Here is a 16,768-nt window from a genome sequence, read left to right as displayed (position 1 = left end):
CTTGATGTTTGGTGGGGCTCCAGCAGTGAGTTGCCCCCTGAGCTTGAAGCCTCCCCCAGTGGACGCTTTCCTTTATCAACCACCCGAATTTCTTCCGCCAGAGACTGTTGCCGCCTTCCTCCATGCTCCAACAGAATTTCCCCTGCAAGGGACTGTTGAATTCCTCCCTCGTTTTCCATGGGATTTTCCACTGCAAGGGGCCGCGGCAGACCCTCCACATTTTCCTCAGGGACCCTGGTGAACAGAACGGATATGTGGGCGTTGATACCCGCATTATCCCTGGAATTGCCCAATGTGAAAATAACCGAGCCAAACGCAGGTAGCCTTGGCTCGCCATTGTTGGACCCTCCAGCCTCCACAAATTGGCTTGCCTGCACAGGGGAAGCTCCCACACGTCGATGACAGTAACAACAGCAGCAGTGGTGATGAGTGTCTGCTGCAGGCGAGCGAGAGGAGCTGCCACGCCCTGAACCCCTGCCTCTTCGACATGGCATCCTTTCTCGCACCATACTTCCAGCAGCTTCCTTCTTAGGCAGAATTCCCCTCCAATTCGGCTCCGGGCAACACACAAATGCGCGCAGGCAAGAACCAGGGAGGACCAGCAGCTTGCCAGCCTCCCCCAAGTCGACAATAACACCGCTCTGCTCCGAATTCTGGGCATATACACCATCGCACTGAGCAGCGACTGCCCCCATTCTGCAATTCTTATTGCCTTCCTCATTCCGTCGGAATTCTCCCGCATTGAATGCGGCCATCTAACCCTTCAATGTTCCCTGCGCCTTCATTAAGGCTAATGAACTGCAATGCCCGGCCTGAGGAGTTGGCGGCGAGGGGCCATAAAGACCTCCGTCCGTCGCGTGACCTCCCCTCCGTGGCAAGTGGCTCTTCCATGTGATGCGATGTAGCACCCGCATCCGGGACAGCAGCCTCCTCTCGGATTAAGCTTTCACATTCCTGGAGCTGCTGCCTGTTGGAGATGGTGTTTGTGTTTCCGAAAATCAGGGGAGTACTGGTCTCAACTCTAATGTTGGCCAGAAGGTCCGCAATTTTGTTTCCCTCCCGTCGAGTATGATTGAAGGAGATGGCCCTTGCATTGCTAAGCTTGTGTGCTATTCCATTTAATCTTGCTTCTAGTCTCCAGCTGGGAGCTATCTTCCTTGCTTGCGAGCCATTCTGTATGCGGGTTGCCATGTTGATGAGAATTTGGGAATCCCCTTCTACAATCAAGGGTTGGAGGTTGAGGTTCCAGGCTAGTTGAAGGCCCTGCCAGAGCCCCTCCAACTCTGCTGAGTTATTGGTGTCCCATCCTATACTTCCAAAGTAGATTTGCAGAGGAATGCCTTCATGATTCCTGATTATGCCTCCGAATCCTGCGGCTCCTGGGTTGCCTTTGGATGCCTTGTCAAAGTTTAGCTTGTAAGAGTTTTCAGGGGGAGCCTTCCAATGGCAATCTTTTTGATTGTTGCTTTTAGGAATGCTACTTTTCAAAGAGTCTTGAGGTATCTGCAGCTGCCAATTCCTCAGAATATTCTGCTCACTATCCGTGGTCGGAAAATCTTCTTTGGTCCAACCTTGGAGCGCCATAGTTTCTTGAATGTTTCTCTGAATCTTGCTCCATATTACATCTAGCGGATATCTTTTGTTTTTGAAGATGCGCTGATTTCTTTCCTTCCAAATGTTCCAGAGGACGATCCCCGGAATGATGCTCCATAAGTGATTGAGAATCGAGCTTTTGTAGGGGTGCCTAGACCATTGCCTTATGGAGTTGATGATGTCTTCCTCCTCTATGCATTGCCTTTGACATTTGAATCTGACCCTGTTCCAGAGAAGCTTGGCTAGGGGGCAGGTATTCAAAAGATGCTGGAGGGATTCCTCATCTTGAAAGCAATTGTGACAAATCGAAGGGCCATGGAAGTTTCTTTTCCTGAGCTTGTCCTAGGTGAGAATCTTCTTATGTCCTGTCAGCCAGAGAAAGTAGGAGATCTTTGGCCAGGGACCAAGCTCCCATATTTTCTTCCATAAAGGGTCAGGGGTAGCTGCAAAGTTACATAGAAGTTTATAGGCTTCTGCAGTGGTGTAGGTACCTTTGGGTAGGTATCCCCACCTGAGTATGTCCTCACCATTATCTTGTCTTATACTTCTTTTCCGTAACTCACTTCCCAGCTCCGTTTCCATCCTGGAATCTGCTCTGCTAAGGATTTGGTCACTTGTTTTCCATTTTCTGAAGCCCAATTCAGGTTCTAGTTGCCAGTAATGTTGGACCTTTTCCTGTTGCTGTTCCTGCCTCTCTGGAATCAGAGAAGGGTGAAGAATGTTCGTGAGTTTAGGCAATTGATTCCAGGCGTCCGTCCAGAACCTAGCGCTACAACCATTCCTGATTTCCCAGAAGCTGTGATGTTGGATGATGTGATGGTGTTGCTTGGCTGCGTTCCATATCAAAGATCCTTTTTCAGTGGGAGTGAATCTAATGAGTTCTTCATGGGGTCTGTTGCCTGCATATTTAGCTGTCCATATTGTCCCCCATGGCTTGTTTGGATTAGTGAGCCACTGCCACCAGATCTTGGCATTCATGATGGCGTTACTGTGTTCAGGGTCTCTTAGCCCAATTCCTCCTTTGTCCTTGGGCATACAAACTTTGGTCCATTTAACCAAGGCCCATTTTCGATTGGTGGCCGAGCTGCTCCATAAGAAATTTCGCTGAATGTTTCTGAGGCTTTTTAAAACCCATTTTGGGGCGGCTAAAGAGGAGAACAAGTAAAGAGGCATTGCTTGCAAAATCGATTTGATGAGGACAATTCGGCTTGCCAGATTTAACGACCTGTGAGTCCATAGGTTGAGGCGGCTTTCAATTTTCTCCAATAGAGTGCGCCAGGCAGAGTGCTTGATAGCTGAAGCTGTGAGAGGGGCTCCTAAGTAATTGGAGGGAAGGGATGCAGAAGGAAAGCCCAGAATGTGGGAGACAGCAGCTTTGACAGAGGGAGGAGTATGAAAAAAGAAAATTTGCGATTTGGAGCAATTGATAGTCGTGCCAGACGCCAGAGAGAAGTCCTGGAGAAGGGCTTTGAGTCTTCGGGCTTCTTGAGCTGAGGGATAGCCAAACAGCATCGTATCATCAACGAATTGCTGATGGGAGAGGGCAGGGGAGTTGTGCACCGAGATACCCTTGATTTGCTGAGAGTGAAGAGCTTGCTTAATGTGCCTCCCTAGCCCTTCAGCCATCAGAATGAAAAGAAAGGGGGAGAGGGGGTCTCCTTGCCAGATGCCCCTAGAGGGATTAAAGGAACGGGAGGGAATGCCATTGACAAGGATGGAGAAATGAGTGGAGTTAATCATGTTCAGGATCCATCTTATCCAAGAAGGACAAAAACCAAAGGCTTTTAACATATGATGGATGTAGTTCCAGTTTAGCTTGTCAAATGCTTTAGAAAGATCTAATTTGAGAAGCATACCTGCCTGCTTAGAGTTCTTGAGAGAATGAATGATTTCGTGAGAGAGTAGAATACCATCCATTATATGTCGTCCCTCCACGTAGCCTGACTGCTCCTTGGATATAAGTGCCGGCAGAAGCGGTTTGAGCCGATTAGCTATGACTTTTGAGATCACTTTATAGATGACATTGCATAATGCAATGGGCCTGAATTTATCCGGAGTGATGGATTCTTCCTCCTTGGGAATGAGAGCGATGAAGGTAGCGTTGAGAGAGGGAAGAAGCCAACGCGTTGCTCTGGATTCTTCAACTATCTGCCAGACTTCCTCCTTTAACATGTCCCAGAAGGCATGGAAGAAAGTAGTTGTGAACCCGTCTGGACCTGGAGCTTTGCCCTCTTTGAGCTGTTTCATAGCATCGTCCACCTCCTCTATGCTAATAGGGCGCATTAAGAGTTCATTTTGTTCCTCTGTAATGATTTTTGGAATGTTGCTGGTAATTTTGTTAATGGCTTGTTGCCTGTCTTCTCCCTGCTCTTGGTGGACTTGTTGAAAATGATTGAGGAGCTCTGCTTCAATTCCTTCATGAGTTTCTACCTTGGCACCTGATTGGTTTTGGATGAAGGGGATATTGTTGTTCATTCTCCTTTGAACTGTTGTTCTATGGAAGAATTTAGTGTTACGCTCCCCCTCCTTCAACCATCGAACTCTTGACTTTTGCTTCCAATAGATTTCTTCCTGCTTCCCTCTTTCGTCCAGTAGATTGTGAATGCGACGTTCCCTCTCCAGCGTGGCTTCCGTGTGCCCCTCCGTGATAATCTGCTGGTGAAGAGTTTCCAAGTCTTGCATGAGCTTTTGCTTCTCCTCGAAGATGTTACCAAAAGTTTCCCTATTCCATCTTTTCAGATGGCTTTTGAGAAATATTAATTTCTTCTGAAATTGGTACATTTTCGCTCCTTCTGGTGGGATGAACGAGGCCCAAGTGGTCTTAACAAACTCCTTGAAGGTAGGATGAGTGAGCCAGAAACCTTCAAACCTGAAGGGTCTTTTGGTCATGTTACCTGGTATTTGCCATTGAAGAGCTATTGGCCAATGGTTTGATCCAGTATGAGCAAGGATGGCTGCAGAGATGTCTCCCCCTAAGTGAACCACGTTGTCAGAGAGGAGGAAGCGATCCAACTTGGAGGCGATTTGGTGCTTGCCTGCCCTGTGATTGCTCCAAGTATAGGTACCATTGCAGAACGGCATGTCTATAAGAGAAGCCGAGTGTATGAACTCCTTGAATCGATCGACTTCAGGCTCCATTCTACTTCTTCCTCCGAGATTTTCTTCAAATTTGGTGATCATGTTGAAGTCCCCTGCAGCGATCCAGAGCGGGAATTTTCTGCTGTTACTTAGGACTTCGATTGTGTCAAGGAGCGCTACCTTACTGCCAGTGTCTTGCGGGAAGTAGACATTTGACAGGTTGCCATGTATGTTGGTCCCCAGAATGTGGAAGGTAGCCTGTATCAAATGATGTGCTGCATGAAAATCTGTTAGGAAGACCGCTTGGGTGTTCCATGCAATAGCCAGCCCTCCCGAGGCTCTAGAAGCATCTACCGCTACTGAGCGACATCCTGGCCAGGCTTTTGAAAAAAAACTGTCTGACATAGAGCTAGTACACTTAGTCTCCTGGAGAAAGCATATTTGGGGCTTTTCCTTCTTTATCATGTTTTTCAACATCATGAGTTTTCCGGGGCTGTTTAGCCCTCTTATATTCCAGGATACAAGCTTCATATTTAACCGCTGACAGAGGGCTTGAAGTACTTAGTCAACTTGGCATATCTGCCTGAGTCAACTAGGATTTTCCCAATCTCTATCGTTCTTTGCAAATCTGTCTTCCGGCCTCTTTTCTTCGAGTCCTTATGGCGCAGAGTGCCATCCCATTGGCTGCCTGGTTGGATCCCGAGTTGGTTTTGGTAGTAGGCGCGAGAAATGACCAATTCGAGTTTGTCAAGTTGAAACTCTGGGATGGCATCATATGCTTTCCTTCTACATGCCGCCTCCATTTCTAGGAGATCTAGGCCATGTAGGTCTATGCTTTCCGGCTCCTCGTCCATTATTTGCACTTGATCGCTGTCTTCATTACTAGTATCTGGATTCTGGGGGATATCATTTTTGCTGTCTACATCCATATCTTTGAGATTTTCAGCTGATTTGGTCCGATCCCTTTGCAGAATGGTGGGGCTAGTGATGGGGGCTGAGGATTTGGGAGGGGGGTTGGAGGGAGGGGGAGGGGAGGAGGAGGAGGGATGATCAGGGACGACATCATTGTTGGTGGGGGGATCTTCCGAAGATTGCCCAAGAATATCGAAGCTGTTCTTGGTTACTAGGCCATGCGGCTTGCTGGGCTGGGGTTTATGTCCATTGAGGGGCTTTTTATGCGAACGCTTCCTGCTTAAGACTTTAGTGAATCCATCCTGGGCAGGGGAACCAGAGGAATCAAGAGGACTGGTTTGGATATTTTGAGGGCAATCCCTGAATAGATGGCCTAGGGTATGACATTTCCTACATCGGAAAGGAACATGCTCGTAGTCGAGAGGCTGAATCCACTCTTCATCACGGTGGGCAAGAGTAACTGACTCAGGGAGAGCCTCATTAAGGCGAATGAAGACACAAATCCGGGCATAGGAGATGTACTTACGAGATAGGGTTTCTTCTGCTGCTCTGATATATTCGCCTACCCCATTGCCAATCTTTTTGAGTAGCTCCTCCCCCCAGTATTCATCCGGGAGCGAATACAGCCTGATCCAGACTGGAGCCCACGTTAGGTCCTCTTTATCCAGGTTAAACTTGGGGATCCAGTCGCGCATATATAGCCCAGCCGAGTTGAAAAAATAGGGCCCTCCCACCAAAATCCTGTGTTTGTCCTCCAGACAGTAGAATATAGCAGTGAAAAAGCCTTTCGGCCCTAGCTGCAGTGTGACATCCCCTTTGGGTTTCCATTTTGCAGCTATCCATCCATATACGGCTCTCTCAGTTGGCCAAAAACCTATGAACTTGCCAATGAGGGCATGATCTTTCATGAACTCTATTCTCTCATCGACCTTGTCTCCAGGCAACTCGATCCTTGGTCTTACCTTAGCTACTGGTCGGCACGTGTTTGAGGTAATCTTCGGACCTTCTCCAGGCTTTCCAGCTCCTTCTTGCGGTTCGTTATCTCCTTCTTTGCGTTTTCCATCACCATTGGGGTCATTTTGGGGTTTTTTACCCTTGTTCAGAATTTCTTCGTCCACCGAGCCAAAAACGACTTGATGCTCAGGATCCAACTGCATCGGGGAGGGCTCTGACGCCCCCCCTTGGGGATGGGCCATTCCCAAGCCCTAATGCGCTGCAGGTCTGGGTGCGGCAACAACTTACGCGATACCTGAGAAGGAATCTGCTTCACGGATTGTCGGCGCCATTTGCAGGAACTCGCAGAACCCTAGCAGAGCCAAAAAATCTCTTAACACATTCAATTGTGATTGGTTAGTATATGTCTAGATTCTCTGAATGTTGTCCTTCAATGACATCAAGATAATATTTTTTTCTGATACTCTCCTAAGATGAATACCATTGATATCAAGAGAAGATGTTTGGAAGTGTTGTACCTGAACATTATAAGTTGGGTGAGCTAATTCCTTGTGTGGGTTTTGAAATGCTGGTATAGGTAGTTGAGTGGGAGTGGATGTTTGAGATGGATGTGTTTGGTATTGTGGTTGCGGTGGAGGTGGATGGTAGGGATACCATGTAATTGGGTATGGAGGATATTGAAGAAAATATTGAGGATATTGTAGATTTCTCTCATAAGTTCCTTGCCAACCTTGTTCCCAGGATTGGTTTTAGGGTTGAGATGGCCAAGGTTTCCAATGAAAGGGTGTGTTCCAATTACTTTGAGATTGATGTGCATAAGCTTGAAATTGTGAATTAGGCTCTTGAATCATACCAGGTTGACTAGGCTGCCATGGTCCTTTTGGAGCTACATAACATAATTGCTTTGGTGATTGACTTGCTCCATTGTCCTCTTGGTAAACTTCCTTCAACCTTGGTAATGATGGGCAATATTTAACATCATGTGATTATGCATGGAAAACACAAATATCAACATCTTCTTTTTCCTCATCTTGCATTCTTAACATTTCTACTTGTTTGCTTAGATTGCTAAGAATTTATGTTTTAAAGTCATTAAACAAATTCCCAAGTTTAGCTTGACTTACCAATCTTGATGTTGATTTACTTACTCTTGCCCTTCCTCTTGATATGTGTTTGCATGTTTCACACATTTCTTCAAATAATAATTGATATACATCGCCTCTACTCATGAGATCAAGGAGATCAATCCAATCATCCCTAATTGTTCTAAGTAAGAGGGTTTTTAGTGTGTCAGATCCTAAATGATGTAATTTTGCCCTCTTAATATTATACATGAACCTCTCTTTTAGATCCTCAAGGTTGTCATCTTCTTTTTGATTCATTCTAAAGATTTCTCTTTAAGATCATTTTCTTTATATTTTACTAGAAATATCTTTTGCATATCATTCCATGATCTTATTGAATTAGTCCCTAAACTCATGAACCATTTAAGAGCTCTATCCTTTAATGTTGTTGGAAACAATATCATTTTTTCAGTGTTTAATAAGGAACCATAAGATTTACAAACAATTTCAAATTCAAAGAGAAAGGTTTTCAGATCCTTTGGCCTCATACCATGGAAGGTGGGAAGGAAATATGGAGGGATTTTCTTCATATGAACACTGACATCAGTGTCCCGAATGGGAAATCCAAGATGATATTTTTTATTGTCATCATCTCCATCCATTTCTTCTATCTTCTCTGCCACCTCTTCTTCTTCTACTTGCAAAAGTGGATGGTGGTGTGGTTCTTACTACACCATGTGATTGAATTGGGGGGGGGGAGGTTGGTGTTGGATAATTTTTTGAATAAGCATGCTAATGCAATGCAATTTTTTGACTTTACAGAAAGTAAAAGAAATGAATCAAATTGGGAAGAAAACAATGCATAATTTGACACATCCTCGGCAACAACGCCAAAAAATGATGAGCCTCAGTATTGCAACAAGAATGTTGTAATTCCCAAGGCTACCAACTTTAATTATCAACCCAGAGTTTGTACAAACTTAAAAGGTATTGATACTATATGTGCAACATACAATGTGTCATTCTTTTGCTGTCATGATGTAATGGAGTGAATGTAATGAAATCAAATCATAAACTAATTGCATAAATGGAAATGTTACTTTGAAAAGAAACTAATCTTAGGCAAGAATAACAATTTGTAATTAAAATCCTAAGAGCATGAATTCAAATAAATAGGCCTAATCTACTTTTTAAAAAGGCATGTCATAATTGGTGTTGTATTCTTCCTCAATCACAACTTTACAACCTAGGTGTTATTATCAACCCTAAGAGACAAAAGCCAAGCTTTTTGAGCAAATCTGGTCAAGTTTACACGTGCTAGATGAGTGCTACAAGAAGTTACATGTTTTCTACATGAAGATATAATTCACCGAATGACCAAGTAAATCAAATCCAAATGGAATGGAACAAATTTTGTTATTGAATAGGATGCCTTAGGTCTCCATTCCAAGTGGAATCACTAAAAAATACTCCTGCTAACACGTGCTAAAAAAACAGAAAATTACTAGTCTAAAATCTAGAAATTCGAGAACTAATGAACTAGTTAATCTATCAAATGACTAATCTAATCAAGTGAAAATGCAATGGGGTAAAATTTGTTATTAACTTGAATGTTTTTATAATCCAATGCAAGTGGAATAAACTCAAATGAAGCTCATTAGCATATTCTAAAAAAAAATCATAAAATTACTACCATTTGCTACAAGGGACCTCCAAAATTTTTAAATTTGTGAATAAGCAAACTAATCCAAGTAGTTCAATGATTACTATGACCTTCCAAAGTTGTTCCAAGGATGAAATCATGCTTGTGATCCTGCAAAAGAACTCACTTCAACCATTTAACCCAATCCTACAACAAGAAATCATCAATACTAAATGCAGAAATAGGAAAAACAAGAACAAGAGATGCATGTGAATAAGAAGCGAAAAGAAGAAAAGTAAATGATACAAAATGGCTTTGAGGCTCCTGGTATGGCCAAGCCGAAGGAAACTCAAAGTCATATGAAGGAGAGCAAGCTTTAGAAGCTAAAAATGGCACCAATCTTCATTATTTGAATCAATCTAAGTACATCCTTGCTAGAAATGAAAGTGGAGCTGCAAAAATACAAGTTTTCTTCACAAAAAGACTAAGAAAAACCAACCCCTAGAGGAAAATTTGAATTGGTACTTATACAAAATGATAAGCATTATCCTTGAAAGGATGAAGCATTCCCCTCCAAAATCCCTCAAATAGTGGATTTGGTTCCCAACATCAGAAATCTGCATTAAATGACATGGAACACATTTCTACATTTTCTCAATCATTGGAGCTCTAGAACTTGTACAATAATTTCATAATATTTTGTTGATTTATTATCCAATATTGATCCTCATGTAGTAGGGAGAAAATCCCTAAATTATATCTTCCTCCAAATGTTCATAATCTGCCCAATATTCTCATAATATTCTACAAAAATAAATGATATTAGGCACAAATATGCAGTTATCCATACACCTTCCTAATGAACATATTAAAGCTAAAAAAATATTAAGTGTAGAATGAGAGGTTTAATATAGCCTTCATGTGCTTAAGAAAGGTTAGATGGGCCTTAATTTGTGTCTAATTTTGAGGCTCATCAGTGAGCGCGACATTAAGTGCTACAAGCACTAAGTGCAGTGACGCATCCACATGTTTGCTGACTTAATTGTTGAAGGGATGGGGTGGTGGTGATGTTGTCCCATCACCTATAGACGAGTGTGTGAGCACCCTGAGTAGGAGGCTATTGGATTGCAAATACACTTCACTACTCTTCATGTAATACAAACTTAAATCACTATTAATAAAATAAATATAAATGATTACAATGTTTATAACTATAAATACAACTTAATAAAACATTTAAAATCAAGTTTTTTTTGTTTGTTTGCTAGGTTATGTGAGTCTTGATATGGTTGGCACACCTAACTGGTGGTTTGAGTAGCGATGGCCTAGGGGCATCTAAGTCGTCAAAATCACATAGGGACTGCACTTAGACTTGACCACACCAACCCTTAATAATGGCCAGATTTTTGCACACAAAGTTTCTAACCAGTGACCTTTACACTATGGAGAGCCTTAACAAAACACCCTGTCACCATTGTGCTCTACACCCCATGGGCACTTTTTTTTTTTTAATCTCACTCATTATAAGAATTTTGTTGGGATCATATGGCTATTAGACTATAAACAAATAAAAACCATCATTGTGCTAAGAGGCAACTAAATACATAAATAAATCATTAATTATAATCTTAACTATTAAATGATAAAGTTAAATCAAACGGTAAAATTACTGGTTTACAAGCCCATGGCATTTGTCCATGGTATTTATTATGATGAAGCCTATTTAAAGACTCGAGGAATTTCATTGTAGAATGCAAGAGTACCAAGTTAGATCCATCTTAACTCTAGACTTATTTCCTCTTGGCCCTTGTAAGTCCGAATTTAAGATGGAGCTAGGTTGGCTTTATAAAAACTTAGAGACTTATGCAAACATGTTGGCCTAACCATTACAAATGAAATACATGTATATTTTCACAAGTTATGAATAAGGTGTAAGAGCATTAACACACTTAAAAAGTTAAATTGTAATAGTTAAACACTAAGGTAGCCATGTCAATTTAATAGTTGGTACTTATTTCACATACATCTCACATTGCCATGATTACAAAAAAATCATAAGAATGAACTAAATTATAAGTTTATTGTAAATTATTATTAATATTATTAATTATAAATATAACTAGCATAATTGGTGAATGCCAATAGGCATCAATCCATAATAAACATCAAAACACTCGCTTCATAATACATCTCAAGTCTCTAACATTAAAAAATCACAAGAATTAACTAAATTATAACTTTATTTAAAATAATAATAATAATAATTAATTACAACAATAATTAACATAAGTTAAACATATATACATTTTAGAAAAACATGTAATAACATTTATCTCCACTTTATTATGGAGATTCTTAACTTGTAAATATATGCTTCGTTACAATATGATGAGGCAATGATATGGCTCATCAATATCACATGCTCAGGAAACCATATCTCATTTCATATGACATTTTTTTAAAGAATTTAATTAAAAGGATAAAAAACACATAACTACTTTGGAAATAAAATTGAACATTTAAATTGGGTATACTACTAAGAATATTTTAGAATATTATGTGGAGGTTAAATCCCTATCATCTACTTAATAATTAGAAACCATATTCCAAAATAGGCATACCTTTCTGCATAATTAATATATGAATTAAACATATATACAATTCAAAAAAGATGTAACAAGATTTTTAACCATGGTTAATCGTGTTACATGTTTTTAAAAATGTTTATAAGTGTAACTCATATATTAATTCATTTTTTATAATAATAATAATAAAATTATTATTTAGTTAATCAGGCTATAGACGTATTGACAAATCATGGTTGAAAATTTATCCTCAAGTTAGTTATGCTCTTTTAATTTAATTAATTTATCCCAAATTAATCAATTAAAAAAAATGTCATATCAACACATACCATATTGGGCATGTTGTATTGATAAGTCACAATAGTGGACCATTTTATTGTAATAAGAAGTGTTTACAACTTAAAAATTTCCATGGTAAAATAAGGGTGAATGTCCATGATTAAGAATATTGTTACATGCTTTTTAAAATGTATATATGTTTAATTCCTATATTTACACCGAAGGTGTCCATTTTTGAAATTGGGCAGGCTAGGCATTGTCTAGCTTTTTCATCTCCATTTGACATTTGTCTGCATGTTGTTTTGCCCATTGCCACCTGTTTTCTAGAATAAATAACTATAACCTTTGTTTAAGTTAATATCATCAATTTAATATTTTCAGCTCCTCTTGCTCAAATTCCATTTTTTTTACTTTTTAACCAAAGCTCATTTAATTCATAACTTTAAACCTAGAGCCGCTATTGAATCTCGTCCCCAACACACCTTGCCCTGCAAAGAAGCTTCTTCTTCATCGTCATCAAACCCTCACTGTAACAGGGCAAAAGGGGGAAGTGGAACTAATAAAAATGAATATGGAAGAAAAGAAATATTATTTACCCCACTGTACCAGACATTTAAGACATTGTTACTCCTCCTCCTCCCCCTCGATGATGGATGATACATCGATGCCACCATGATCTGAAATGGAGCATATTAGTAATGTTGTGTTAATTCCCCATTCAGAATAAAACCCAAGATGCTTATCATTTTCTTATCAAGTGTTTAAGGATTCACCATGTTTGCTTAATTAACTGATTCTCATGAGAGTTTCTTATGTAAATGTTATAAATAATTTAACATAAAACATATGCTGAACAACATGAAAATAACAACAAAGAACATCAAGATACAACACACAACACAAAGATTTGATGAGGAGTTCACCCCTCCTCGGCTACGTCTCCCTAACCCAGCTTCCAATGTTTGGGTCTCACTATTATGCTCAAAATTACAACAAAAGTGTGTTTACAATGCTCAAATGCCTGTGAAACCTGTCTCAATGAGTTTAGAATAACCAAAACAGTGAGATATGACTCTTTTTGCACCTAATTTGGATAAGAACTGAAGTTATGACCTCTCCCAGTTCTCCCATAATTTTCTCAACAAAATCCCCTTTTTCCGGCCACTAACCATCAAATTCAGCCTAAAATCTGCCAAATTTGCCTCATTTCAGCCACCGGAGCCATACTTCCCGGTGGGTTCGGAAATCGCAATCGGCAATGACCAAAACCCATACACTGCGGCTTCGGCAGACCCGACGGGGATATAAACTGCAACATATAAAAATATCGCGTCCAGGCAGTCGATTAGAAATCGCAATTGGTGATCACTTACCAAAGCCATATCACAAACACCAACCATTTTCTGCAATTGCGATATGCGATAAATCACATCACAACCTGTCTTCGTTGGGGCAGATTATGTAATACTCGTCCACCTCCGATTTTTGATATGCGATATCGCAAACGCAAATCAACATTGCTGGGGGACGATTCTTAACCTGTGTCCTCTATTTTTCCCCGATATGCAATATGTGGAACCTAGTGGCAACTCGCCAATTGGCGCTTCCCCATTCGTTGGGACCGTTGCCATGTCATCTAATCCCGCCATGTGTCCAAGTCAAACTTGAACTTTGCATTGCTCTAACTTCTACATATGAGCTCAGATTTGAGTGTCATTCACATCGTTGGATTCAGAATGACGAGCTCTTCGATCTGAAATTAAGCTTATCAAGATTCTGACACTTTGATTTTTTAGCATAATTTTGAGCACCTAATCACACCATCACCATCATCATAATCCTATACCTCAACATTTTTAATTATATCTTTTACTCGAGGCCAAACAGTGAAACAATGATAATTAGCGATGTTATTGCCCCATTGTTATCAGTGAAAGTTTATATGCCAAAACACGACGAGGTTGGGGTAAGCTCCATATTTTATTATGTAAGATTCTTTCACAATTGCAGAGAGTGTGTGCCCAGTTCTCTGTTATATGATGGCCCATCGGATCGCTACCGACTGTTGATCGAACCTCGGCCTCGGGACTTGCGCCTCTCTTTGTTTAGTGTTGTATTCGACTGTACGGTAGCGAGGGAGATTATGCAACACAACTTAAAGTTATTTCACTTTCAGGGTTGAAGAATGTAGATGTTGAATCTTGCTCTTGTGAACGTTTCAATTCCCCTCTAATGGGAGAAATAAACGAGCAAGTTAATGTCGACCACCTGGACACAAAAAATTATTAAACTGATTTTTTTTTTTTGGCATCTCTACTTATCGAAAAGATATGAAGTTCCACATTCTAAGAATGTGGTCACATGAAAAGGAGAAGGTATAGCTATAAGACCTCCACCTCAAGTAACATGATTATTATGAATTTGCCACATGTCCTTTGGCCCTTTGGAAGGTATGAAAAAATTATTTAGCCCATATCATTACGTTATATAATTATTATATGATAGGTTTTCCCACATTAAGGTTGAAAATCTTTATGTTGTATAATTATCATATGATGGGTTCTCCTTAAGGTTGAAAGTCTTCATAGGGGTGTGTTTTTATTTATTTTCCAGTGTGAATATTGATGAGCTTTTAGTTTCAATTTCCATGAATGAGGTTTATAAGTTTATGTAAAATTGAAGATGTTATTCACTTATAAGGTGGGGAAGTATTAATGAAATTAATTATAAAAAAACTAACTAACATAAATCCATCTTAATTATGAATTTAACATGAGCCGAGAGATCAAATTTTTCTAGATGCAAATTTGTTTTAGAATGCGAAAAAACAATGTGTAATTTTTTATTGTTTAAATTGTATTTTTAAATATTATAGAGATCACATAACATGTGCAATGAATTAATATATTTTTAAATATACATCAATATAAATTTATATTAAAATATTTTGTTCATAATATTGGATATTTTATTCTATATAACATTAAAATACTTTATTTTAAAAATGTTTTTATCTATATATAAATATACATAAAATTAATATCAATGTTAAAATATTTTTGAAAAGTATAAGATTTAAACATTTTATTCACATATTTTTTTTTACTTCTAATTACTTTACATGAAATAATATAAGGTCATATGGACATCTAATTAAATATTTATAGCATAATTTTTTTCATTTTCATTATAGTCCATATTACTTTTTTATTTAGAGAATATATATATATATATTTTTAAATATATTTATACATCCCCTTCACACTGAGTTATAAAATCAACGTCAATAAAAATAAATTTGAAATAATAAAAATTTAATTGATTATTTCAAAAAAAAATTGTTTTGTAATGTCGTCGTCCCGTTACTGTACATATTTTATGACGTCATGTGAAGTCTTGTTGTGGTCCAGCCATCGTGCCTTGCAGAGTCATGTCCCAGGTTTGATTCTTACACGTCCAGATCCTTTAAAAATTATGAGCGTTGTATACTGCTGAACAACAACAAGCGGAGAAAGACCTACGAAAAAATAGAAGTCCAAGACTCCCCCATTTGCTATATATGTCAAGAAAGATCCCCCATACTAAACATCCATGCCATTACTATTCAGCAGCAAAACCCGATGAGCAACACCTCCTGCTCTCACGTCCATATAATATGGATGAGACCCATAAAAATCCAATCAAACTACTAATATCTGAATTCCAAAGTGTATAGTTATGATTCCTGTTGAGGCGAAATGCCTGCCTAGTGCTCTCTCCCAATCCATACAGAGATGAAGCCATGGGAAGGGCAGTAGAGACCTCCATGGGAAGGGCAGTAGAGACCTCCAAGTATTGGTCTTTAAACAACAATACATGGCCAGTGTCATTCGCAGTGGAATTAAAGAAAGACTCTCCACTTGAACGCCTCGTAATTGCAAAACCAAATGGATTGTTGGAGTAGTTAAACAACAATTCACGAGGATGGTTCTGAGAGTCCTCACTAATATTCAACCCACCATATCCAGGTAGAATATCGCTCGGAACTTCCATCGTTGTTGCTTACTATCCGTAATATAAACTCTCAAACTAACGATGGATTCATACCTAAAACTCGATCAAATTCAATACAATTAAGCTCTCTTTGTCCGTTCATACTAGAATAGGCACATGTAAATCATATATGCATTATTTAAATCGAATTTACACATTCTTTTCATGTATTAGCTTTAACCGATGTAAATCTAATATGCACTTTTTTTTGGGTAAGGAAAAACATGTAGCCACGACCAGTAGAAGCTGGATACACACAATTAAGGCATTTCTCTAAGTTCATATAATAGAAAATACCTGCATAAAACTAATATGCAACTATTTTTGTTTAAAACAGAAAGAATGTGCACTCACAGTCAATAGACAAATGTATATAGTAATAAAACAAGCATAAATACATAATAAATATAAATACCCACAGTAACCAAAACATATATATACGGTAACAAGTCATTAGACTTCCTATCTGGTTTCTCTTCATTACCATCATTTCTATGTATTTGTGTTCAAAACAAATCAGGAATTGAACGTGATTCAGGCTGCCACCCTTTGACGTTTTTGGAAAAAAAAATGATTTAGGGATTTGATTTTTTTTTGGGGCTTTTTAGTCGTAATTAGGTGTAATCAGG

The 16,768-nt window shown here is 39.3% G+C and overlaps 1 pseudogene; it reads right to left on the bottom strand.

Moving 5' to 3' along the window:
* Window positions 1–15,535: 15,535 nt before the first annotated feature.
* LOC149173371 (putative alpha-glucosidase Os06g0675700 pseudogene) lies at window positions 15,536–16,139 on the bottom strand (annotated as a pseudogene).
* Between the last annotated feature and the right edge of the window lie 629 nt (window positions 16,140–16,768).

The sequence above is a fragment of the Pinus tabuliformis genome, chromosome 4_2 (genome assembly GCF_031772625.1).
Source record: "Pinus tabuliformis cultivar Carrire ecotype Pingquan chromosome 4_2, CPIR1, whole genome shotgun sequence".
Classification (NCBI taxonomy): Eukaryota; Viridiplantae; Streptophyta; class Pinopsida; order Pinales; family Pinaceae; genus Pinus; species Pinus tabuliformis.
The sequence above is the reverse complement of the archived record's forward strand: the minus strand, read 5'-3'. Positions and strand labels throughout refer to the sequence as shown.